This window comes from Ovis aries, chromosome 1 (assembly GCF_016772045.2).
Source record: "Ovis aries strain OAR_USU_Benz2616 breed Rambouillet chromosome 1, ARS-UI_Ramb_v3.0, whole genome shotgun sequence".
Taxonomy (NCBI): domain Eukaryota; kingdom Metazoa; phylum Chordata; class Mammalia; order Artiodactyla; family Bovidae; genus Ovis; species Ovis aries.
The window spans coordinates 72,123,507-72,151,228 of record NC_056054.1 but is presented as its reverse complement, the minus strand read 5'-3'; the positions used below and the strand labels follow the sequence as shown (position 1 = coordinate 72,151,228).

Below are 27,722 nucleotides of genomic sequence, written 5' to 3'. Positions count from 1 at the left end.
CTTTTAAACTGAAATATAGTAAATTTATACTGTTGTGTTAGTTTCAGGTATACAGAAGAGTGATTCAGTTGTGTGTGTGTGTCTATGTATATATGTTCTTTTTCAGATTCTTTTCCATTATAGGTTATTGCAAGATATTGATTATAGTTCCCTGTGCTATACAGTAGGACCTTGTTCTTTATCTCTTTTATGTATAGTAGTTTGTATCTGTTAACCTCAAACTAATTTGTCCCCCCACCTTCTTCCCCTTTGGTAACCAAAAGATTGTTTTCTATGTCTGTGAGTCTGTTTCTGTTTTGTAAATAAGTTCATCTGTATCGTTTTTTTCTTTGTTTGTTTTTGGGTTCCACAAATAAGTGATAACATATGGTATTGTCTTTCTCTGACATAGTTCACTTAGTATGGTAATCTCTAGTTCCATTCATGATGCTGCAAATGGCATTGTTTCATTCTCTTTTATGCTGAGCGATATTTCATTGTATATGTATGCTACATTCTTACCCATTCATCTGTTGTGCATGCTTACATTGCTTCCATGTCTTGGATAGTATACATAGTGCTGCTATGAACGTGTATCTTTTCAAATTGACATTTTTATCTTTTCTGGATATGTGCTCAGGAGTGGAATTGCTAGATCATATGGCAGCTCTGTTTTTAATTTTTGAAGGAATGTCCATACTGTTTTCCTCAGTGACTGCATCAATTTACATTCCCACCAACCGTGCAGGAGGGTTCCCTTTTCTCCATGCCCTCAGCACTTATTATTTGTAGACTTTTTGGTGATGGCCATTCTGACTCGTGTGAATTTTGATTTTCATTTCCCTAACAGTTAATGATGATGAGCATCTTTTCATGTACTGTTGGCCATCTGTATGTCTTCCTCGGAGAACTGTCTCCAGATCTTCTGCCCATTTTTTGATTGGGTTGTTTGGTTTGTCGTTATTAAGTTGTATGAGCTGTTTGTATATTTTTGAAATTAAGCCCTTGTTGTTTGCTTCATTTTCAAATATTTTCTCCCCGTCTGTAGATTGTCTTTTTGTTCTGTTGAGGGTTTCCTTTGCTGTGTAAAAGCTTCTAAGTTTGATTAGGTCCTGTTTGTTTATTTTTGCTTTTATTTCTATTGTCTTGGGGATATAGTCTGGCAATTTATGTCAGAATGTTTTGCCTATGTTATTTTGTAGTTTTATGGTATCATGCCTTACATTTAGGTCTTTAGGCCATTTTTAGTTTCTTTTTGTGTATAGTATAAGGATATATTCTAACTTCATTGGTTTACACATGACTGTCCAGCTTTCCCAATACCACTTGCTGAAGAAACCGCCTTTCCTCCATTGTATATTCTTGCCTCCTTTGTCAAAAATTAATTGACCGCAAGTGCCTGGGTTTATTTCTGTGCACTCTGTTCTGTTCCATTGATCCATATGTCTGTTTTTGTGCATTCTTATGACTTTGATCAAAGTTTCTTTTTAATTCTGTTAGGAAAGAAAACCCCAGTTTTAGAAACAGTAGTGATATCAGACCTTAAATTACCTGAGTTGGCTGAACAGCAAGGTGGTTTTCTGCTTCACCTCAGTTGTATGCACCTGAGCCAGTAAGTTGACTCTCCATTCAGCTGTCTCTGTTCCTCACTTTGTCATCTGTAAAACAGAAATAAAGTCACTTTCCTTGTTTCAGAGCGAATGGTGGATAATAGAACATTTCAGTGTTTTTTAAATGGAAATTCCATCTGGTATATAATAGCTAACATTTATTGACCACACTTACATGTGCCAGGCTTGGTCCTTAGTACTTGCGTTCATGCTGTATGAGGTGGGTAGTTCTGTTATGCACATTTAATGGAGGAGGAAACTCAGGCTCTGTGAGACAAGAAGTTACTTGCCCAGAGTATGCAAAACCAGGAAATAACAGAGCTAGGTCTAGAATCCAGGTCTTTCTGATTCCACAGCCCAAAGCCTTAACTACTGGACTGTATGCCCCATTCTGGCTCACCATGGAAGGTGTATTCATTCATGTAGGCCAATTAGAAGTCAATTAATAAATTACTTTTAAAATAACTTATGTTAAATATCAGCCCTCTAATTGAGTATGTAAATTTAAATATACCCCAACAGCTCAAGTTAAGTATTTGCTTTCATAATAGATTTAATAAAGACTGATCTAATTGAATAATATAATAATAGTATATATTTCAAAATTAAGTATCATGTATATTTTTCAAAATAGAATATTTTTAGAATTCAAAATGGATAATTCAAATAAGTGTTAATAAAGAAGTATTACAGAATTTTACAAATGAGACTGATGTGGAAAATTGATTGAATTTATATTTATCAGTTTTCTATTATAGAAAATCATATGCAAAACCATTGTAAGAATATGTAATATTATATCTTAATTTAACTTTTTAAATGAGATAGTAATCCAAAAACTCAGCTTGTTTTGAGGGAAAAGTGTAGAATTGTGCTTATTGAGCATGTATTAAAAGGCATGCTTGTTTGGGGACTTCCCTGGAAGTCCAGTGGTTAAGACTCCAAGCCTCCAATGTAGGGAGCTTGGGTGTGATCCCTGGTCAGCAAAGTAAGCTCCCACATGCCACACAGTGGAAAAAAAATCATGCTTGCTTCTTCTAAGCAATTATTAGATGAAAAGCATCTTAGAGGAAAGGTTATAAACTCTGATTTGGAAGCCTGAATCAAATCTTTACTAATTGGAATGGGTGGTTTCTTCTTTTACAAGGTCATGAAATAACTTTTTAGGTGGTTCTGATATTTCACGTATCATATTTTTCCAAGAAATATGGCTTTGCCAGGCATCCTGTGAATAAGAGTTGTAAGTTCCTAAGGGTTCCTTGAGTCTAAAAAGACAGTTGGACAGAAAATAGATCGTTGGTTGCCAGCATTTGAGGTGGGGGAGGGACTGACTGAAAAAAAAACTTGAAGGAACATTTTTGGGTGAAAAGCTGTTCTTGATTGTGGTGGTGATGGTGATGGTGGTGGTTGTTAATTGCATGCATTTGTCATAACTAAGACTTGTGTGCTAAAAAGGATAAATTTCACTCTATAAATTATATCTTAATAAATATCCATTTTAAAATCTGAATCGTGGCTGAAAGCCTCAAATCTTTGCTTCCCAGTAGCTTCATATATAACATGTAATTATCTTTGAGTAAAAGTGATTTGGTGAATCCTTGCTTACTCCTCCCTGCACCTCACCACGCTAATGTTTTTAAGACCCTGTCTTAAGTAGCACAAATACCAGGGTCGAGTTACGGCATTTATCTAAAATTTCTAACAGAAAATTCAACTCCTTTGCTGAATTATGAATCTGGGTCAGGGAACATCAGTAGCAGCCAAAAATGACATAGTTCATCAAATGAACTGAGATTTCTAGTCATTTCAATCACTTATTATTTTATGTTTGTCTCTGTAACCTTGGAAACAGTAAGTAGAGCTGGTCAAGTTTGCAATACTGTATTATGTGTTTGATTCTAGGTGAGTCTGTTATCATCAAAGAGTTATTGAAAGTATATGTTAAATGCCTACTGCTTTTCCCCTTGTACTGCTTATCCACTTGTACAGCCAATAGGCATCTGAAACTTTCTTGGTTCAAAATAGTAGGTATTTCCTATTTTTCCCAGGTGGCACAGTGGTAAAGATTCTGCCTGCCAACTCAGGAGACACAAGAGATGTGGGTTTGATCCCTGGGTTGGGAAGATCCCCTGGAGAAGGAAAGGACAGCGCACTCCAGTATTCTTCCCTGACCACTTGCATGCACGCGCGTGCGCGCGCGCACACATACACACACACACACGCACACACACGCACGCGCGCGCGTGTACGTGCATGCTAAGTCACTTCAGTCATGTCCAACTCTTTGCGACCCTATGGACTGTAGCCTGCCAGGCTCCTCTGTCCCTGGGGATTCTCAGAGTACTGGAGTGGGTTACCATGCCCTCCTCCAGAGGAACTTCCTGACCCAGGGATCAAACACACACTCCTCCCCATCTTGGTAAACTTACTTAAGTCAAGTTCTCAGGAGACATCTTTGATTTATCACTGCCACACCCTACTCCTGTTCAACATATCTGCCAGCCATATCTTCACAGTTTATCATGATTTCTGTCTGTTTCCATCCATCTTCACGGTCCCCATGGCATCCAGCACCACCCCATCCCCATTGCATGGTCTCTTGTCTGCCCGTGGACATTCATAACCCCCTGCAGTTTTCCCACTCAGCAGCCAGTGTGATTTATAATGTAAATCAGAGTCTGTTACTCCTCACAGAGTGCTGTTAGGTCCAGCAGTCTTCTATGTTCTTAGAATAACATCCAAATTTCTCACTGTAGCCTGCATGCTCCAGCCTGACCAGCTTCTCTGACCTCTTCTCCTCCTCCTCTCTTTCCTGGTTCTCTATGTGCCAGCCAGACCTCCCCCAGCAAACCCATCTGATTCATGTCTCAGAGCCTTTGTACGGGTCGTTCCCTGTGGGTGGGGCTCTTCACACCTGCTCTAAATGTGACTGGTGCCTTTTTGTTCTCTGAGCTCAAATGTTCCCTCCTCACAAAGGCCTCCCCTTCCTCCAGCCCATGTCCTCACCTCTCTGAGAGACTGCCCTGCTTTACTTTCTTCAGAGTCCTAATCCCAATTTTAAAAAAAGATTAAGAAAGCTATTTTATGCATGTGTGTGCCATTCCATAAGAAACCGCGGCTGCCGTGCTCACTGTACTGGTGCAGCAGTGCCTGGTGCTTGGTAACCTCTCAGCGCGTATTTCTGATGAATGTTCCAGGCACGGTGCTAAGTCACTGGTGCCTTATGGTGGCGAGTGAACACTGCTATGGGAGTATCGGAAGAACTCAGTGGTTCCCTCACTCACAAATGGTGGTCAGCCCTGCTCTGTGACAGGACTTATCCTGCGTGTGAGAAGTATGAAAGCAAGCATAGCAGACAGCAGTCTTGCCCCCAGCTGGGTTATTATAGTGCAGTAGGTCCTCTGGGGAGCTGGATATGGCTTGAGAGTGGAGATGACATTTAAGCAAAGATGGATAAGAGTTGATCAGTCAGAGAATAGAAAAAAGGTCATTTTAAAAAGAGTAAAAGATTAATAAGTCAGTCGAGTGAATCACATAATGTATATAAGATTGAAGTCTTTAGACTGTACCTTTATTAATTAGCATTTCACGTATATTTTATTGTTGTTAGAAATTAATGAGATCCAAAACTTAAGACCTGAATGCAGTAGCAAGGTAGTCATTTTTATAAGGTTAATTATTATGAGTACTGTTAAGACGATATATGGGACTTTTTTCTCTATAAACCCCATAAACAGATTTTTTTTCATTGAAGTGCAATAGTATTTAAAGGAAATGACCACTTAAACATTTTATTGATTTGTCATTTTGATTCATCAGAATGAAACACCTTAAAGTCGTATTTTTTAAAAATTTTAGAAAAATAGGAATGCATGTAAGAATTAAAGATTTTAAAATTTTAAAAAATAAAAAACTAAAATATTTAAAAAAAAAAAATTTTAGAAAAATAAAATTTTTTCAGCTCTCCGTGTGTCAGTTACTATTCTGTGTGCTTTACATATGTTAACTCATTTAATTCCCTTAGCAGCCCTGTGACACAGTACTCTTTATCTCTGTTCTATGGATAAAAAGCTCAAAATCCAGAGAGGTCTGAGTAACCAAGGTCACCAACCTAGTCAGAGCAGCATAGTTCCAGTTCTCTTAGAAATGTATCAGGTTCTGCCAGAATTAGATAACTTATTCAATAGAAACGTAACTAGCATTTTTTAATGTCTGTACTGCAGCACTGAAAGCAGCATTGGCTAAATAAAGTATAGCCAGTGTCCTCAAGAAGCTTTTATTTAGTTAGCTTCAAGGAAAACGGAATAAAGAAATAACAGGTAGACATGGACTAGTAATTCTGTTGCGGAGGGGGAAGCCATTTAAATCAGAAACAGTTCATCCATCTCTTCAGCCTGCACCTTGTTTGGTAGCTGAGACTCTTTTAAAAAGCATTTGAGTAGATTTTTTTTTAGCATTTTTTTGTTTTGAAATGATTCCAGATTCCAAGAAGTTGCAGAAATAGTACATAGCGTTCCAGGTACTCTTCACTGAGCGTCCCCTAGTGGTGGTCTTATATAACTGTAGTGCAAAATTGATATTAGTATCATACTGTCAGTGTCTTCCCTAGTGGCTCAGCGGTAAAGAACCCTCCTGCAATGCGGGAGACGTGGCAGGAGCCACGTGTTTGATCCCTGGGTTGGAAAGAGCCCCTGGAAAAGGAAGTGGCAACCCACTCTAGTATTCTTGCCTGGGAAGTTCCATGGGCAGAGGAGCCTGACAGGCTACAACCCATGGGGATCACAAAAGAATCGGACTCAACAGAGCACAACACACACTAGTACACACACTACAGTAAGTTTCTAAAACCACACTTTGTGTGTGTGTCCCCATAATACTATTAACCACACTAAAAACCTTATTCATTTTTCACTGTTTTTCATATGTGTTCATGTGTGGTTGTGTGTGTGTGTGTGTGTGTGTGTGTGTGCGTGTGCGTGTGTAGTTCTGTGCTGTTTTAATCCATGTGTCAAAGTCGAGGTACATAACTGTTTCACATCACTGCCAGAGAACTGTGCTAGCCCTGTTCTAGCCCCAGGCCATGTTCCATGGTAGCCTTTAATTCATTTTCCATCACTATAGTTTGTCATTTCAAGAATATTCTATAAGTGGAATCACCCAGTATGAAACTTTTTGAAATTTACTTTTTACACTGAGCTTAATGCCCTTGATATCCATTCAGTTTTTTAATATGTATCAATAATTCCTTTTTATTGTTAAATAGGATTTCATCCTATGGATGTACTACAGTTTGTTTAACCATTTATACTGAGGGCCATTTGTATTATTTTTCAGTTTTTTGCTGTGATGAATAAAGCTACTGTGAATATTCATATACAGGTTTTTGTGTAGACACAAGTTTTCATTTCTCTGAATAAAGGCCCAAGAATAAGATTGCTGGGTCTGATAGAAAGTACAAATTTAGCTTTATAAGAAACTGCCAAGAATTCCCTGATGATTCAGTGGTTAGGATTCTGCACTTTCACTGCTGAGGGCAAGGGTTTGATCCATAGTCAGGGAACTAATATCCCACAACCCTCACAGCTCCCCCCACCCAAAAAAAAAAGCCAAACTATGTTCCATAGTGGCAATACCATTTTACATCTCACTAGCAATGTATGAGAGATCCAGTTTCTCTGTCTTCTCTCTAGCATTTGGTATTAGTATTTCTTAGGTGTGTAGTGATATACCATTGTGTTTTTAATTTGTATTTCCGTAATGGCAAATGATGTTGAACATCTTTTCATGTGCTTCTTTGTCATTAATAGCTCTTCTTCACTGAAACGTTTGCTCTTGTCTTTTGCCCATTTTCTAACTGAATTTTTCATTTTACTTTTGAGTTTTGTATATTCTAGGCATTGGACTGTTGTCCAATATGTGGTTTACAAATATTTTCCCTCACTTCATAGTCTTTTCATCTTCTTAACAAAGTCTTTCACAAAGCAAAACTTTTTACTTTTGATGAGGTCTGATTTATCAAATTCTTCTTTCATAGATTATTCTCTTATCGTCATATCTATAACTCTTCATCCAGCCCTCAATCACAAAGATTTCCTCGTATTTTCTTCTAAAAGTCTTTTAGTTTTATGTTTTACATTTAAATGTATAAATCAATTTTTGCATCAGGTGTGAGGTTTAGATGAAGGCTTACTTTGCCTGGATGCCCAGCACAGTTTGTTTTTTTAAAAAAAAGAAAAGAAAAAGAAAACTCCTTCCTCCATTGAATTGCTTCTCCCCTTTGTTAAAAATTAGTTGGAGGGACTTCTCTGGTTGCCCAATGGTTAAGACTCTGCTTGCTTTCACTGCAGGGAACTCAGATTGAATCCCTCCCTGGTCATGGAACTAAGACCCCACATGCAGCATGGTGCCGCCAAATAAAATTTTTCAAGAGAATGATTACTATTAAAAAAAACAACAAAAAAATCAGTTAGAAATTTAAAAAACAAGGTAGTTTTGTGTGTTTGTGTGAAATTTCTGTTGCATTGATCTGTGTCTCTCCTTTCTCAATACCACTCCCTTGTGGTTGCTATAGCATATAAACCTTAACTTCAGATAGAGCGATTTCTCCTACTTCATTCTTCTTTTTCAAAATTGTCTTAACTATTCTGATCCCTTCACCTTTCAATATAAACTTTAGAATAAGTTTCTCTATATATAAAACAGAGTTTTGCTGGGATTTTGATAGGAATTGCATTATGTATATAGATCAACTGGGGGTAAATTGACGTCTTTACTATATGGAGTCTTCCAAAATGTGAACATGGCATGTCTCTTCACTTATTTAGATCTTCTTATATTTTATTCATCAATGTTTTGTCATTTTTCAGCATCTAAATTATGTGCATGTGTTTTAAATTAGTATCTTGGTATTGTGCTTTTTTAGAAAATTGCAAGTTATAAATGGAATTGTGTTTTTAATTTTGGTTTCTACATGTTTGTTGCTAACATACCAAAATACTATTGATCTTTGTTTATCTCACTTAGATTCTGTGACCTTGCTTTTCTAGATTTTCTTGGATTTTTTAGAAAAAAATCATATTTTTTGAAAATAAGAAAGTTTTATCTCTTCTCTTCCAATCAGTATATAATTTGTTCCTTTTCTTACTTTATTGCACTGAATAGGGCTTCTAGTATTATGTTTAATAAGAGTGATGGGAGCAGCCTTGTCTCTTCCAATTTTAGGGAAAAAGCATTCATTGTTTTACCACTGATTATGACATCAACTTTAGGTTTTTTATGGATGCTCCTTGTCAAGTTGAAGAAGTTTCCCTTTTGTATTAGTCAGGGTTCTCCAGGAAAACTGAACCAGAAACAATAGGATAGAATTTTACTCAGCTTTTTTGTGCTATTTAGGTGTTCAGCTTAACACATTAGGGAGAACAATGCGCTTTACTCAGTCTGCTGATTGAAATGTTAATCGTAACCCCAAAACACCTCACTGACATTGTTGTTATTGTTGAGTCACTCAGTTCTGTCCAACTCTTTGCAGCCCCGTGGACTGCAGCATGCCAGGCTTCCCTCTCCTCTTCTATCTCCCGGAGTTTGCTCAGACTCATGTCCATTGTGTCTGTGATGCCATCCAACTATCTCATCCTCTGTCCCCTAAATAGATTTTCTGGGATTTTCTAGACAATCATATTTTTTGCAAATATGAAAGTTTTATTTTCTTAATTTATTACACTGGCTAAGACTTCTAGTATGTTTAATACTTTCCCAGCATCAGGTTCTTTTCCTATGAGTCAGCTCTTCACATCAGGTAGCCAAAATATTGGAGCTTCAGCTTCAGCATCAGTCTTTCCAATAACTACTGAAGGCTGATTTCCTTTAAGATTGACTGGTTTGATCTCCTTTGACCAAATTCTGGGCACCTCATAGCCCAGTCAAATTGACATGTAAAATTAACCATTACAACCTCTATTCCTAGTATTCTGATAATGTTTTTCTTAATTACATTAGTGAAAAATTAATGTATTAATGACAAAATGAATTTTGTCCAAACTTTTTTTGTTGATTGATACAACCATGATTTTTTGTTTAGCTGTTGATACAATACAGTGAGAGATTTTCAAATATTGAAACAGACTTGCATTTCTAGAATGAATTCTACCTGATCATGGTATATAATCATTTTGGGGTATAGATGGATTTGATTTGCTAGTAATTTGTGAGAATTTTAATGATGATATTCATGAGGGTTATTTGTCATTAGCTTTCTGTTTTAGACTTTCAGCCTTGTATTGAAATTAAGCTGACCTTATAAAATGATTGGTAGGTATTTTACCCTCTTTATTTTCTGAAAATAATTATTTAGAATCTATGCTAATGCTTCTTTAAATGTTTGGTAAAATTCTGCAGTGAAAACATCTGGTCCTGATGATTCCTTTTTCAAAAGCTTTAGCTACAGATTACATTTCTTTAATAGACATAGGATTATTCAGGTTCTCTGTCTCATATTGAGTGAGATTTTGTAGTTTGTGGTTTTTAAGGAATTGTTCCATTTAATCTAAATTTTCAAATTTATGTGCATCAGTTCAGTTCAGTTCAGTCACTCAGTCGTGTTCGACTCTTTGTGACCCCATGAATCGCAGCACGCCAGGCCTCCCTGTCCATCACCAACTCCCGGAGTTCACTCACACTCACGTCCATCGAGTCCATGATGCCATCCAGCCATCTTATCCTCTGTCGTCCCCTTCTCCTCCTGCCTCCAATCCCTCCCAGCATCGGAGTCTTTTCCAATGAGTCAACTCTTTGCATGAGGTGGCCAAAGTACTGGAGTTTCAGCTTTAGCATCATTCCTTCCAAAGAAATCCCAGGGCTGATCTCCTTCAGAATGGACTGGTTGGATCTCCTTGCAGTCCAAGGGACTCTCAAGAGTCTTCTCCAACACCACAGTTCAAAAGCATCAATTCTTCGGCGCTCAGCCTTCTTCACAGTCCAACTCTCACATCCATACATGACCACAGGAAAAACCATAGCCTTGACTAGATGGACCTTTGTTGACAAAGTAATGTCTCTGCTTTTGAATATGCTATCTAGGTTGTTCCTAACTTTTCTTCCAAGGAGTAAGCGTCTTTTAATTTCATGGCTGTAGTCACCATCTGCAGTGATTTTGGAGCCCCCCAAAATAAAGTCTGACACTGTTTCCACTGTTTCCCCATCTATTTCCCATGAAGTGATGGGACCGGATGCCATAGAGCTATAATATTCCCTAATTTTTCTTTTTTACAGGTTTAGGGTCTGTGGTTATATCTTTGGTCTCATTCTTGAAATTGTGAGGTTCTGTTTTCTCTCTTTTTCTTTTTGTCAGTCTTACTAGAGACTTATCAATTTTATTGATCTTTTCTAATAGTTAGGTTTTTGTTTCATCTATTTTCTCTTCTATTTTTTCCTTTTTGTGGCTGTCTTGGGTTCACTTTGCTCTTCTTTTTCTAGTTTCTTAAGGTAGGGACTTAGATCACTGATTAGACCTTTCTTCTTTTCTAATGTAAGCATTTAGTATTTTAAATTTATCTTTAAGCACTGCTTTAGCATCATCCTGTAGATATATTTTCATCTTGTGCTAAGTATTTTTTATGTCCTTTGATGCTTCTTCTTTGACCCATGGATTATTTAGCATGCTTTAATTTCTATTTGGAGATTTTTTTTCCCCTATTACTGATTTCTAGTTTGATTGATTTTGGTCAGGGAACACACTCTGGTTTTAAATATGTTGACTTAATGTTTTATGATCTAGGATATAGTCTATCTTGGTGAATATTCCATGGGTGCTTGAAAAAAATGTGTGTTCTGCTGTGTTGAACAGGATGTTCTGTAATTGTCCATTAGATCCTTTTGATGGATGATGCTGTTGAGCTCTTCTATATTTTTGCTGATTTTCCATCTATTAGGCCTACATATAACTGTGAAAGATGTGGACCATTTCTGAGTCATTCTAAAGCTATGTCTAAATGGTCTCATTGGTCTTAGCTCTTCATAATCCATTCAGTGCCCTGTTCCCCCTATTGTAATGTACACTTTGATCCTGCAGTAATATGAATTTTAAGTAGACCTTATAGTTCACTGTTTTGTCTCTCAAAACCCATGTATTTCTTCACTATTGTGTTTTTTTAGTTTCTCCTAAAAGTAGGGGTCTTTGAATCATTTTTTCAGTAAGTTGGCTGATCGCATACTCTCTTGAAAACATACTTCTATGGAAAAATTTGTTTCAAGGTGAAAAAGACAACATTGAATTTGTGAGTTACTGATCATTAAACTAAAGAGGACTGCTTATGTTGAGGGAGAGAGATCTGTAAAGTTCTTGAGGATAAAGGCCATGTATTTTTCTGTTTCCCATGGTCCCTGCTTAGAAAAGTGTCTTCCACATATTTGTGGAATGACTTAAAAATAAATGAATGAATACTGGATGATGTGAGTCATCACAAAAACAAAGATCCATGGTCCCTATACTGGTATTCTTCTCAGTCTTTATTAAAGAGTCTGAAAAACCAGAAGGGTTTCCCAGGTCTGCAAGCGTTTGATTACTGGCTTCCTTCCAACCTGGCTGTTGTTAAATGAAATACTCAGAGAAAGAGCTCTGCATGTTAAAATGAAACCTAATTTAATTTTTAATCAAGTAAAAAATAAATATCAGATTCTACATGTATAACAAATTGGAAAGAAATGGACCATTTCAGCCTAATACACTGCCTCTTTGCCTGAAGCTGAAGCTGATTTAATTCACCATGACAAATGTAGATGTATTTATTACATGTACACTCATGCTTTGTGTGAAAGAAATCCATTATTTTACTTAGTCTTTTTTTTCCATGTTCTATATCCAGTTTGAGCTGTGAAATGTCTAAGTTCATAGCAGTAGCAAGTTGATGACATGGATAATGGGTTATTGTCCATAAATGGAATACTATGATTTTTTTTAATGAAGTATTTTCAGTGGTAAACCACAAACTGGGTGGTACTGGGATTACCACTTGTTTGCATAGTATATAAAAATTTTATTGGCCTCTTGATTGACATGTGTTTCAGACATTAGGAAGAGTCAGTTAATTTCTTGTTGATATGCCAGAACCTTTACAGGAACTTTGTTTTTCCTCTTAATTTGTGTCGGTTTGATTCTTTGTATAATGACCTTCATCTGGTATTATGTTTTTTGGTGATCAGAACCTTTATAGCATGTTCAAAGGAAACTAAGCTAGACAAAGAAAAGGTCAGCTGGCCCAAGATGCCTATCTGTAATTAGAGTTAAGTGAGAATATGATTTTTCAAGCCAAGTCAAATAAGAAGCAATCGGCTCACAGTCGTCTGTTGCCTCTTGTTTTCCAAGATTAATGAAATCATACTTGGAGCCATTTGTTTAAGTTTGTTCAGTTCCTGTTCCTCTGTTGACCAATCCCCTGTAGCACATTAAAATAATACCAGTGTCACTTTTTCCCAATTTCTATTTCCCCTCCATACATGTACTGTAAATTTAGCAGCTTTCATAGAGATACAGCTGGTGTTGTATATGCATTTAGCAGGTCTGATAAAGATCAGAGCCCACTGTGAGGAGTGAACATTCTCCCCCATGTCTGGTTTCTTAGGCCTGACGAACTGCTTTTCCCAGCTGCGTGTGACACTACCAGCTGTGCCACTGACACCTGGCTAGGTGACAACCTGTAGCTGCTTCCATCCACAGTTGAGGTGTTTGATTTAAATGTTATGGTTTCTGGTTCACATTTTGAGTGCCCTTAAAATCTGTGTCAAAATTATGCTGTGTATTATCAGTTAGAGATTGCTTTGAATTTTTTTCCTCCACTTTGGGGGATTCTCCAAAGCTTGAAAACAAGTTTTCTTTTCTTTTCTGAGTTGATCCTTTTTCTGCTTGGTAAACATGATGTTTTTCCTCTCTGCAGAAGCCAGTGTGGCTTTACCTACCATTTTCTCTCGTTTCACTCTGCCTACATCACTCTTTTGAGTTGTCGCTGTTTCAGATCATTACAGGGACAGATGAGATCTGGGCCTGGTGGGGCCTCTTGCTCTTGAGATGAAAGTTAGCCTCTTTTCATAAGGATAACAACGTGGCTAGAGTGAGAACCGAAACAAAAGCTGAAGGAAGAGAAATTCATTTGTGAAAGGGTCAGGGAAGCGTGATGGGAACAAAGCCGTTTTCCAAGAAAGGATTGATATGTAATCAGAGGCAGTGACCTCAGAGAGACCTGGCCTTGTGCAGAAAGGTGGTGGAAGGCACCAGTAGCTAAGTGAAAACAGAGAGTGGGATCAGGAGAAAGGAAATCTTTGAAATGATCTTCAGTTTTAATAATGATTCCTAAGAACTGCCAGTTTCAGAACCTTACAGTGCCTATTTTAAAGTTTCACGTGAATCAGTATAGCTCTGTATTTATAGTATCTGAAAATCACTAAGGTGCCATTTTTGTCTCAGATTTTTAAAAATTCCCTTTGGTCTGAACTAAAAAGAAAAAAAAGGAGCACAATCAGAACACAAATAGGTGTGAAATAGGTGAGCTTAGGAAGGGCTGCTACAGTCCAAGTCAAGTGCAGTCATTAACGATTTGGAGATGTCTGGAACTCAAGTTGGTATGGAAGTAGCTTGGGGAGTATTTTAAATTTGAATGCAGACTGTGGACTCCTTGAGGAAAGGTAAGATGTATTACTCATCTTGGCAATCCTAGCACCTCTTAAAGTGCTCTGGGGCATGTAGGAGTTCAATAAGTACTGAAGGAAAGAAGTTGGGTAGGAGGAATATAGGAAGGAAAGAGTCAGAGAAGCTATTAAAACTTTGTGATGACTGCTGAGAGCTTTTAAGGGGGTGGAAAAAATAGAATAGGGGAAAAAACACTGCGTAACTGCTCCTTGGCTAACCTTTGCACCCACTGAACTGATCCCTGGAATTCATCTAAGGCTTTTCTTGGTGGCATGTGTCTGAAGCATTAAATATTGTCTTTGTCAGAGCAATCAAAAGGAAATAACAAACATTTCTCATTCACCTTAAGCAGAATACAGTTGCTTTACTATTCTTTTTATTGAGATAAAATTTACATAACATAAAATGAACCATTTTAAAATGTACAGTTCAGTAGCATTTAGTACATAGACAGTATTAAGTTGCACCTCGATTAGGTTCCAAAACATTTTCATCAAGAGTTGCTTTATTTTAATGCCTGAGTATCATGAAACCACTTAGAGTGTTTTACTTTAAAAAAAAAAAAAAAAAGATTGAAACAGTGTTTTCCAGCAGCCTCTGGAGACTAAATGCTATCTTTGTCATAGTCTGTCTTTGAAATTTCTCGTTTCCCTCCCCCCGAATCATTGGGTAAAACTTACATTTTTAGGCTGGCTTTTCCTCTTTGGTAGTTTGCTTTTCAGTGGTTTCTTTTCCTCCTGGCCTCCTGGTGTAATTCTTATGTTTTGTAGCATGAATATAGCAAAGCCTCCTGGTCGTGGATTTCTTTTTCTAGTGTTAGAAAAATCAGCTGTGGAAAGCTTATCACTTCTCTACATGGAGCATGACATTTGAGATTCCACTTATACCAGGAGATGTAAGCCAAGTACCTTACCTTCCAAGGGTCCTTGCTTGCTACAGGATGAAAAGGGCAAACTCTGATTTTCTCTAAGACACATGGACAAATAATTATAAAAATATTCTTCCAAAGGACCTTATAATCAGGGATGAGGAAACTTATGACTACCCTAGATTTACTGAGAAAAATGAATAAAACCCTAAAAATTTCAAACACTGCTGTGGCTTACAGAATAAGATATTTTAGCATTATTGCTTAGAGTGGTGAAAAGGGCCCAATTAGGTTAGAGAGCTTGAGAGCTCTCTTAAAAATAGCAAGACATCACCTGCTGATAAGACCTCTAAATTATAGAAAGAACATATCATGACTGATCATTCCTTTTAAGAAATGTGAATAGCAGATTTATAAGTTTCATATGGTTATGATGTCAAAATTTCCATATTCTGCCATAAAGAATGAAATCTGCAGAGGGATCATCTGTAAAACTGCAACGGGCAGCAAATTCCATTTGTGAGCAGAATACCGTTTTGCATTCTTGGTTTTCCTGAAGTCACACTCAAGCCATTTATGCAAATCTTTGACAAAGCAACTTTTAAAAAATGTTTATAGTTGACAGTTTGTGAAAACACATTTGTGCTTATGGGCTAAATAATTACTTTTCTCTAAAGACAGGTGTCTCATGCTCACATCAGTTGTGTCCACATCTTAAAAGCTCCAGATGCTATATTTCAAAAGATTTGCTTACACAATACAGTCTTTTGCAGATAAGTCTTGTTAGTGAAGTCAGAGCCCAGGGCTCAGGGGACTTTGTTGCTGTTTTATTATTCCCAAGCCAGCTTTCCTGTTTCAGCTTTTCAAGGAGCCATGATTCATCTCTGTGAAGTCACACAAGGAGAAGAAAAAAAAAAAAAAAAAAACCCTAACTGCTCAGTAGGCACAGGGAACAGAATTGGGGTGGGTGTGGGTGGAGGTGTGTATTTCCCTCCTCTCTAGGAGAACTGGGTGAGACTTGTGCATGGCAGACTTCCAGTCTTCAGGTCACAGAATAGTTCATTTTTGTTCTATAGCTTTCATCAAGAATTTGTTCTGAATATTTGCTTTACATTTTTTTCTTCCACATCATTGTTTTCCACATTATTGTTTTCTCTGGCTTGCACCCATTATACCTTGGTTTTGGTACAGGAGGAAATATGCCACACTGGGAATCAGGAGGCTTTGGGTTTACTCTCAGCCTTGTGAATAATTAGGCATGTGACTCGAAGCTAATCAGTTACCTGTCTGAGCTTAGCCTCTCTTCCCGATCAAATGGGAATAATAAGTAGACAGAGCACAGATGTCAGATCCACTTGCTTTTGAACAGGCCGCTCCCTCTGCCAGGAAGGTGATGGATTCCCTGCCACTTAAAACCACTAACTCCTGCTCTGTTCACCTCCTGTCTGAATGACTGATGGCTCCTTGAAGCTCCTGCACCTTGCAGTATCTTAGATATAGTGGATGCCCAAAACATGTTTTTTTTTAATTGTGATGACTTACTTCTGAGAACATTTCTGTGGTTCCTCATAGTTTATTTGCAGAACACCTGTCACCTATACACATGCATTCGAATGCTTGGCTGCCCCTCTACTGCCCTGCCCTATAGAGCAGCCTTCCCTCTTCTGTCTCTTTCTATACCTTGGCCGTTCTTTCTCTGTCTTCTGCTTTCTCACTCATACCTCTGACCTCCCGTTGGGATTCATGTTGAAAGCCCCGTAGTTTTGCCTTTACTTTTCTACAGCTGTCTTGATCACCTTCTACTGCAGGAATTCTTCTTCCCTTAGCTCTCTTGGGAGATAGAATTTAATTTTAATTTTCCACAGTTCTCCCAGTTTTTTGTGCCAGGTGAGTGTCCCTGGCACACTCACCTTTGTTTTAAGAGCTCTCTTCCCCTTGACTATAGGAAGCAGATAGGTACTGACAAAAATTGTAAGCATTATTAGAGTTAGACATGTAAGAGCTTATCCTTTAGTGATAGACTTTATCCAAATAAAACAGCAAAGGTCTTTCTCAATGCCTTTTCTTTGCCTACTTCAACAAGGGCCCCCCTTTTTTTTTCAATGTTTAGGACTAGGTCTTCTGCATTTCTTTTTTATCAGCTAATTCTGAAGCAAACTGATCAGCACTGGATCACCCGCGGATACAAACGTGTTTTGTCTAACTCACCTAGCTAGCTGGCATTTTTTCCCACATGGTGGTTCCAGGTGTTTCATGGTGCACAAAAACCCATATTTCTGAGTCTGTTTGAGGGATTGGAAGAGCAGGTGACTGCAGGGAGGCATCAGCCAGAGCTGCGTAGTGACTGTCCTGTCTGGGGCACATACTCTCTTACCTCTGGCCGTCTCATTTATGTAGGCTCCCTGAGCAGGGTGTGCTTGTGTTCAGCCTTCATACCTCTCTTGGCAACCAGAGTGGATGGTAGCAGCTCAGCACAGTGGTTTGTAGGCCTCATACACTCAGGGGACTAAATGCAGGCCATGCAAGTGAGAGCAGTGGGCTCAGTGTACTCAGTAGCAAGACAGACCTGCTATCCCTGAACCCTTACTCCTTAAAATCCCAGAGCTGCCACTGCTTTTGTGACAGAACTGTTTATTTATAGCCTGGTGGATTTCTGTATTACAGAGATCAGTATGTGTCCTCATATTCCTCCCTCCTCTTTTAATTAGAACAGTCATAGTAAGTCATTCCCTGGTGGGGAATCTACTTGTACACTTAGACTCGTAAATGTTCACAGATGATGCAGTTGTTTAATCCTACATCTTCTTTTTAAAGTTTAGATTATAAAGCCAAAAGGGGGCTTGCCTTGTATTGTCTTAGAACTAATAGCAAAGCATGGTTGACAAACCCCATTCTTCTCACTCCCACCTCCAGGCTCGACTCTAGACCACACTAGAAATGAAACATGGATTTCCTTCCTCTCTAAGGGCATCCCTGGTAGCTCAGATGGTAAGGAATCTGGCTGAAGTGCAGGAGATCTAGATTCAACCTCTGAGTTGGAAAGATACCCTGGAGAAGGGAATGGCTACCCACTCCAGTATTCTTGCCTGGAGAATCCCATGAACAGAGGAGCCTGGTGGGCTATAGTCCACAGGGTCACAAAGAGTCAGACATGACTGAGCAACTAATACTTAGGGCATCCAAGTGTATATTCTCAAATGGGCTTTGGGTAGCAGGTATACGAAGGTTCAGGATCTAGGTATGCCATTCTAGTATATGGGCAAGCTTAAGTGAGCTGTTTGATATCCATAAACTTCCTTTTCCTCTGTAGAACAGAGACCATGATACATACTTCTTAGTCTTATGTGAATATAACTAGTGTATACATGAGGAGCCTCCATGGTATATTCCTAGGTCCTCTTCACCCCTTTTTTTTTAAAATGTTAAGTTTGTTTTTTTATAAATGATTGAAAATTTTTGATGACTTACAAAACCAATTTTTAGGGAGAGAGCAATAACAGGAGAACAATAAAAACCTTATGCACATAATTTAAAAATAATGCCTTTTGTATACATTAATGTTGAGAAGAAATTTTGCAAATTACTGATTTTGGTAAAAAGCTATTAGGTAAATAAACATAATAAAATATATTTATAAAGCAGCATACTTTGTTAATTTATTTTTACAAGTATAATTGAGTTTTAATTATTTATGAGTTTTCCACATGAGGTAAGTGGACTGTGATGTAACTTTTAAAGACCATGAAATATTTATTCTTATCAATTCATGTCAGTATCCTATTACTGAGATTATTCCTTCAAAAGGGAACCAGAATACCAGATGTGTTTGTTAAATATATTGTGTTTGGAGCGTAATCAATTTGGCAGGAATTCAGTATAGAATTATCATATGACTTAATGAGAAACATAATGCTATTTATTAAAATATTCCTCTTTAGTTATCTTATATTAGAGGAAAAAGATAAATAATTCATTGTATGATGCTATTATACACAATCACTTCACAAAAGTCACTTTGTCAAATTTATTTAAAAATCATATTTCAAAAAATATTTATATAATCTTATCTTTAAAACTACATCTAAAAGCATAGTGATCAATCACTAACTCATGATCTGGAACAAAATATTTGATCAGACTGATATGCGTAATTCAGTGCTTCTCATCCCTTTATCGTCAGGTTAAATATTCTCTTCCAAAAATTGAAAGGCTAACAAGGAGTTAATAAATATTTTTAAACTTAGGCCAAGGAATGCCTGCATGGTGCCCAGCTTGGATGATGTGATGCGTCTGTTTTCATGTTGATTTTCATGCCACAGTGAGCCCCTTCAGGCGTGAAAACAACTGAGGATTATTTGCTTCTCATTCTTTCTTTTTCGGCCCTCTTGTGTTTTCATCACTGACTCCAGCCCTTCCAAAGCAGTCTGTCAGGGTTCTCTCTCCTGCCGGGCCACCAGCAACATCCTTCTGAATCTGCCCCTCTCTAGGAGTTCATCTGCATGGGCCTGATTCTCAGTTGCACTGTTCCTTTACTCAGTTTCTGGAAGCTTCTTCTTAGCTGCGTCTTGCACTGTCACTCCATCCAGATCTTTCCCACCCGTGAACTCCTAGGGCTTATAGGTTAGCATTTCACCATTCTCTGGTCATCTCTCTTCCATGCGTTTTCCCCTTCCCCAGATTACATTATGAGTGCTTTAAGGGCCAGAAACAAAATCTCCTGACTGTATTATTATCACCCAGGGAGCTTAGCAATGTGTGGGTGCTTATAGAGGTCTCTGATTAATAACTGGATCATGAGGAACTGGAAGACAGCATGGCAAAAATTAGCTCCTGATCCCGTCTCTTCTCAGCACACCACACTGTCTTCCTTCTCTGCCAGTTATTAATGATTTTTCCTCCCCGGCTACCTCCCTCTTTTCCTTCTTAGGTGCCACTCAATGGTAGGGAGTGACATTCAGAGGACCCTTCAGCTGCCCCATGGGTCACCTTTATCCTTGAGACTCTTTCCCCCCTGCTAGCCAGGTGTGCCCTGTACTCCTAGTTATCAGAGATCATGGGAACTTGGACCTCCCCTTTCTCTAACAGCAAACCATGACAAGTCTAAAACTATGCAGGGCTCCCTTCAAACTGAAAGTTTAGGAAAGATAACCAAACCTGAGAAACTCAGTTCTTCCTCTGCTGCCATTCCCCCCAAATACCCACTTGATTCTTAAGGAAGATGCTACTCATTTAATTAGTCTTTATTTTTTTAAGAGGACCTGAAACTGTCAATGTAAAAATTGTTTTCTGATGCCACTTCTTAGGATTGTAAAACCTGGGTTTCAGTTCAGTTCAGTCGCTTAGTCATGTCCGACTCTTTGCGACCCAGCACGCCAGGCCTCCCTGTCCATCACAAATTCCCAGAGTTCACTCAGACTCACGTCCATCGAGTCGGTGATGCCATCCAGCCATCTCATCCTCTGTTATCCCCTTTTCCTCCTGCCCCCAATCCCTCCCAGCATCTGAGTCTTTTCCAATGAGTCAGCTCTTCTCATGAGGTGGCCAAAGTACTGGAGTTTCAGCTTTAGCATCATTCCTTCCAAAGAAATCCCAGGGCTGATCTCCTTCAGAATGGACTGGTTGGATCTCCTTGCAGTCCAAGGGACTCTCAAGTGTCTTCTCCATCACCACAGTTCAAACACATCAATTCTTCGGTGCTCAGCCTTCTTCACAGTCCAACTCTCACATCCATACATGACCACTGGAAAAACCATATCCTTGACTAGATGGACCTTTGTTGGCAAAGTAATGTCTCTGCTTTTCGATATGCTATCTAGGTTGTTCCTAACTTTTCTTCCAAGGAGTAAGCGTCTTTTAATTTCATGGCTGCAGTCACCATCTGCAGTGATTTTGGAGCCCCCCAAAATAAAGTCTGACACTGTTTCCACTATTTCCCTATCTATTTCCCATGAAGTGATGGGACCAGATGCCATGATCTTCGTTTTCTGAATGTTGAGCTTTAAGCCAACTTTTTCACTCTCCTCTTTCACTTTCATCAAGAGGCTTTTTAGTTCCTCCTCACTTTCTGCCATAAGGGTGGTGTCATCTGCATATCTGAGGTTATTGATATTTCAGAGCAAGCTTTACTGATTATAATCTGAATCTCTATCCTTTGAAGTCATTTATTCCTGAATTTGTTATTTTATAAACTTATTATTTACAAATAAAAATTATCTGTAAATAAATTGATGAAAACTTGTAATTTATTTGTAAATTAATTATAAATAAGTAAATTATTTACCCTGGTGTTATTATTTTACATTAAATAACTGCTGTGAGCTGAGACCTGAGCTGGCCACCATGAAAGGTGGAGTGAGCGCGAGATGTGGGTGGCATTCATGCTCAGAAGAGTCTATAGTCTTAGAGACAGGCCCTGCCCCAAGTCCTGAGTTAGTAAGATCCTGTGGACTGGAAATTGAACTGACCTGCCTCAGGGTTTAAAACAGAAATACCAGGGTGATTATTTGGAGGTGTTTTAAATCCCAGACCCTCTTTTGGAGGTGAGAGCTGATTAATGAGCCATTATCCCATCATTCACAAACTACACAGTGAAGAATAGGCATAAGGCTTCAGGATGTCTGACAGAACAGTTCCAGAATGCAGGAGCAGCAAATGTACTTCAAAGGACCCAGAACAAATAGCCCTTTGGGTCAGTTTTTAAATCAATAACAGATCGGGCGCTACAAGAGGAAGCCTGTTTCCCAGCCAGTGAACAATGCTAAAAGCCCCAGCTCCCACAGTCTCCGGGGAGTAATTAGAACTTGTTCAGTAATCAGCCAATTTGGATTTCTGAGAATGATTCTAAATATAAAATGATAAAAGTTGAATACACTAAACTCTTGCTTCACCATTTAATTTCATAATTCAATTAGAGAATCATAAAGTTAGAAATGCTGGAGGGTTTTTTTGGTTTTTTTTTGTTTTTTTAAGGAAAAGTGATTTAAAGGCAATGCTATTTTTAAAAAAGAAAAGTAACTCAAGGCTAAAAATATATGCTGAAGCATTTTATCTCATTGGGGACCTGAAAACAGTAAAATATCTAAGTTGGAGCCTAGTCTTCATTAGACCAATAAGTTAGTTTGTGAACTTTGAAATAACTGCTTGATTTCTTTTGTCTATAAAGTCGGTACAGATTAGGTGGATTGTTTGTTTTAATTGTTGGCAAAACACTGTAAACAGCCAGGTTCTGGTTGCTGTATTTTTATTATAAAGCACAGGAAACTTCCATCAGAAGCAGTAGAGTGTTAGGATAAATTGTAAATAAACAATAGCTTTTGGTCAACTTCAGATACAGCCTGTTACTTATCCTACACTGGAAAAATGAGGCAATTCTTCATTTTCTATGATTATATGTATATGTGGCAACTCTGGTATTTTTGATGAGAGGGAAAGATTCTTCTGGATTGTTTTTTTGTTGTTTAATCAATGGTACAAACCCATAAAAGAGTTGAACAACATCTTGCCAAGTTATACTTTTCCCTTTGATATCACTTTTGATCTTTGAGGTTCCTTCCAGCTTTAAGAGTCTTTAATTCACTGATTCTAATGATATTCTAGGGAATTCTACCAAAGCAGGGCTGCTTGGAACAGGCCCTGTTGGCCCTGGAGTATAGATGTTCTCCAGGGGAAACCCAATGTATGATGATGTAAGTGTGACTGACCTGCAGAGGACTGCCTGATTAGAGGTACCTCAGAACTTCACCTAATGCTGCCAGCGTAGCCTTGGTGACCAGCAAATGTAGCATGTGTATTTCTTAGTAACAGATATGGAGAATTCATTATTACTTAATGAGCAGCAAAATCTTACTGGGCTGTACTATAATAACTTCATAGCTTTCTCTAATAAGACAAAACAACTGGAAAATAGTTCTGTAAGTTTAGTTCCAATTCCACTTCTCATTGGGTTGGAATCTAAACTAGAGATTGTGGATTACCATGACATTCACCAAAAGATCCAAACCATGTTTACATGGAAGTCCATGTGATGCAATAATTGAAATTCACTTTTTATCACTTTTGCTCATTAAAAGACAAGACTAAAACAATTATCAGATTTACTTTTTGAATTTCAATAACAAGGAATAATAGAATGCTAATCCTGCTTTACATGAAAGGATTGGATTGGCCAAAAAAGTTTGTTCAAGTTTTTCTGCAACATCTTATAGAAAAACCCAAACATACCCTTTGGCCAACCCAGCAATTGGAATCTTTAGGTTTCCAGGCTAATTTAGATTCCGCCCCACTCATTCTTTTCTGAGATGGCTTTATGATCATAGTGCAGCCAGAGAGGCGCACAGTATTCTAAGTATATGATAAGAACAGTTCCCCTGATGTTATTCAGTTTCTTTATTTACATAAAGAAGAATGTGCTTGTTTATATTTCTGCTAGGTCCTGTTGGAATTTTCTCTTCCAATTTCATAGAACTTTTCACTAAGTATGGGATGATATGCTAATATCATTTTCACTTCCAGTCAGTAAGAACTTTCTTTTCTTTGCAGACCTTAGGAATGGGGAAAAGAACTAACTCATTTCTTGTGGTATTTCCTAAATCCATACTAAACAAATGAATAGTCACATGGCTGACAGAAATAACAGTATACGGTAACTTGTTTCTTTCTCTCTTTTTTTAAAGTAGGTTTTATTCTAAAGTAGATTTTATTTTAGAGCCATTTTAGATTTACAGCAAAATTTAGCAGAAGGTACAGAGAGTGCCCATGTACCCTCTGCCCCACACAGGCATCACATCCCCCATTAGCAATATCCCTCACCAGAATGGTACACTGATTATATTTGACGAACCTGCATTGATACACCAGTATCATCCAAGGCCCAGATATTTACATTATTATTCACTCTTGGTGTTAACACATTCAATAGATTTTGAGAAATATATAATGACATGTATCAATGGTAAAGAATCTGCCTGCCAATGCAGGAAACACAAGTTCAGGATCTTCCCTGGGTCAGGAAGATCCCCTGGAGGAGGAAATGGCAACCCACTCCAATATTCTTGCCTAGAGAATTCTATGGACAGAGAGCCTGGTGGGCTACAGTTCATGAGGTCACAAAAAGTTGGAAATGACTTAGCAACTGAATAACAACAACAGTGGGTATGTACTGGTATCTTGTTTTAATTTGCATTTTTCTAATAATGTGTGATGTGGGGCATCTTTTCACATGCTTATTTGCTATTGGTGAAGTGTTGGTAAAGATCTGGCCCATTTCTTAGTCAATTTGTTCGTTTTCTCAGTTTTGAGTTTTTAAAGTTCTTTGTGTATTTTGGATAATAGCTCTTTGTCTGATATGTCTTTTGCAAATATTTTCTCCCAGTCTGTAACTCGTCTTCATTTTCTTGATAAAGTCTTTTAAATAACAGATTTTTTATTTTAACTAAGTCCAAATTATCAATTATTTCTTCTGGATTGTGCCTTTGGTATTAAATCTAAAAAGTCATCACCAAACCCATAGTCATCCATTAATAGATTTTCTGTGTTATCATCTAGGAATTTCATAGGTTTGCATGTTATGTTTAGGTCTGTGATCTACTTTGAATTACTTTTAGTTAAGGGTATAAGATCTGTGTAAGAAAGAATCTGTGTCTTTTTTTTCTTTGGGGCATATGGACATCCAGTTGTTCTAAGACCATTTGTTAAAAAGGCTATCTCTGTTCCATTGTGTTGCCTTCACTCTATATAGTCAACTGTCAGTTGACTATAGTTATATGGTTCTATTTCTGGCTTTCTGTTATGCTCTTTTGTTATACTTGTCTGTTCTTTCACCAATATCTCACTGTCTTGATATTGTAACTCTACAGTAAAACAAAGTCAGTACTTACTTACTGAAGTCAGGTAGTGTCAGTCGTCCAACTTTGTTCTTCAATATTATGTTGTCTGTTCTATGTCTTTTGCCTCTCCATATAAATATTAAAGGTGGCACTAGATCAGAGACATGGGTTCGGTCCCTGGGTTGGGAAGATCCCCTGGAGGAGGGCATGGTAACCCACTCCAGTATTCTTGTCTTAAGAATCCCATGGACAGAAGAGCCTGGTGAGCTGCGGGCCTTAGGGTCACAAAGAGTCAGACATGACTGAAGCGACTTAGCACACATAAATATTAAAATCAATTTGTTGATATCCACAAAATAATTTGCTGAGGCTTTGAGTGGGATTGTATTGAATCTATCGGTCAAATTGGGAAGAACTGAAATCTTGGTAGTATGGAGTCTTCCTATCCATGAACATGGAATATATATTTCATTCTGCCTTGATTTTGTTTTTCAGATCTGTAGTTTTCCTCTTATAGAGCTTATACATATTTTATTAGATTTATATCTAAGTGTTTCATGGTTTGGGGTGCTAATATAAATGGTTATATGTTTTTAATTGAAATTTTCAATTGTTCAATAGAAAAGTGATTGACTTTTGTATATTAACCTTATGTCCTATAACCTTGCTATAATCACTTACTACTTCCGGGAATGTTTTGTTCATTTCTTTCAGATCATGCCATCTACAAACAAAGACAGTTTTATTTCTTCCTTCCCAATTAGTACACCTTTTATTTCCTTTTCTCATCTCACTTACGTTAGCTAGGATGTATAGCATAACATTGAAAAGGAGTGATGAAAGTGGACGTCCCTCCCTTGTTCCTGATATTAGTGGAAAAACTCCTGGCTTCTCACCAATAACTATGATGTTAGCTATAGGCTTTTCATAAATTTTTTTTTTCTCAAATTGAGGAAATTTCCCTCTATCCCTAGTTTATAAGAGTTTTTTCTAAATCATGAATTGATTTGGATTTTATCAAATACTTTTTTCTCCAATAACTAATATGATAATATGATTTTTCTTCTCTATCCTGTTGCTGTGATAGATTACATGAATTGATTTTCAAATGTTGAACCTGGCTTGCATACATGGAATAAATCCCACTTGATTGTAGTGTATAATTATTTTCAAACATTCTTGGATTTGATTTGCCAGTATTTTGTTGAGAATTTTTGCATCTATGTTTGTGAAAGATATTGGCTTATGAAAGTGAAAGTTGCTCAGTCTTGTCCAACTCTTTGTGACACCATGGACTATACAGTCCATGGAATTCTCCAGGCCAGAACACTGGAGTGGCTACCCTTTCCCTTCTCCAGGGGACCTTCCCAGCCCAGGGATCAAACCCAGGTCTCCCACATCACAGGCGGATTCTTTACCAGCTGAGCCACAAGAGAAGCCCAAGAATACTAGAGTGGGTACCCTATCCCTTCTCCAGCAGATCTTCCTGACCCAGGAATCAAACCAGGGTCTCCTGCATTGCAGGAGGCTTCTTTACCAACTGAGCTATAATTCATCTCTAGTTTTCTTCTCATGTCTTTGTCAGTTTTTGGAATTAGGGTAATTCTGGACTCATGGAATGAGTTAGGAAGTATTCTCTCCAGTTATATCCTCTGAAAAAGATAGTGTAGAGAATTGGTATAATTTCTTTAAAATATGGACTGCTTTTTATTTTGCAGTCATTTTAGGCTTACACAAAAGTTGCAAAAATAGTAGAGAATTCATGTGTATCATTCATCCAGCTTTCACTGGTTTTAATATCTTTTAAAACTGTGCTATAGTTACCTAAACCAAAATATTAACACTGGTATAGTAACCATTAACAATTAAATTACAGCCTTCATTTGGATGTTGTCAGTTTTTCCGTCACTGTACTTTTTCTGTTCAAGATCCAATCTGAGATTCCTATCCTAGTTATTTACCAGGCCTCAGTAGTTTCTTCTAATCTGTGACATTTCTCCAGTCTTTCCTTCTCTTTCATAACATTTACGCTTTAGAAGCAAACTGGTCAGTTATTTTGCATACAGAGTTTACAGTTGTATGATACATAGTGGGATTCACTGTGTCTTTATTTTTAAATGAAAGTCTGAGTTTTCTAAAGGTTTTATTTCATGTTTGTGAAAATCCTGGTGTTTACATTTTGTTGTTAGTTTAGTTGCTAAGTCATATCCAACTCTTTTGTAACCCCATGAACTGTAGCCTACCCAACTCCTCTGTTCATGGAATTTTCTAGGAAATGCTGGAGAGTGGGTTGCCATTTCCTGCTCCAGGGGATCTTCCTGACCCAGGGATTGAACATTTGTCTACTGCATTGGCAAGCAGATTCTTTACCAATGAGCCACCAGAGAAGCCCCGTTTACATTTTGCTGTTGTTCAGTTGCTCAGTCGTGTCTGACTCTTTGTGACCCCATGAACTGCAGCACGCCAGCCTTCCCTGTCCTTCCACCATCTCCCAGAGCTTGCTGAAACTCATGTCCATTGGATCGGTGATGCCATCCAACCATCTCATCCTCTGTTGTCCCCTTCTCCTCCTGCCTTCAGTCTTTCCCAGCATCAGAGTCTTTTCCAATGAGTCGGGTCTTCACATCAGGTGGCCAAAGTATTGGAGTGTCAGCTTCAGCATCAGTCCTTTCAATGAATATTCAGGACTGATATCCTTTAGGTTGACTGGTTTGATCTTGCAGTGCAAGGGACTCTCAACAATCTTCTCCAACACCACAGTTCAA

At 38.0% G+C, this 27,722-nt stretch overlaps 1 protein-coding gene and 1 long non-coding RNA gene across 7 annotated transcripts in view; one reads left to right on the top strand and one right to left on the bottom strand.

The window, feature by feature from the left end:
- LOC121819814 (uncharacterized) overlaps positions 1 to 15,059 on the bottom strand; it is a 35,295-nt gene extending 20,236 nt beyond the window's left edge. The window contains exons 1-2 of the long non-coding RNA XR_006060126.2: positions 14,946 to 15,059; positions 1,531 to 1,637 (exon numbers count right to left, since the gene is read on the bottom strand). This is a non-coding gene — a long non-coding RNA (uncharacterized LOC121819814). The remainder of the gene's footprint in view (positions 1 to 1,530; positions 1,638 to 14,945) is intronic.
- The window catches only part of ALG14 (ALG14 UDP-N-acetylglucosaminyltransferase subunit), a 126,290-nt gene that overhangs the window by 40,354 nt on the left and 58,214 nt on the right, over positions 1 to 27,722 (top strand). The window lies entirely within an intron of this gene.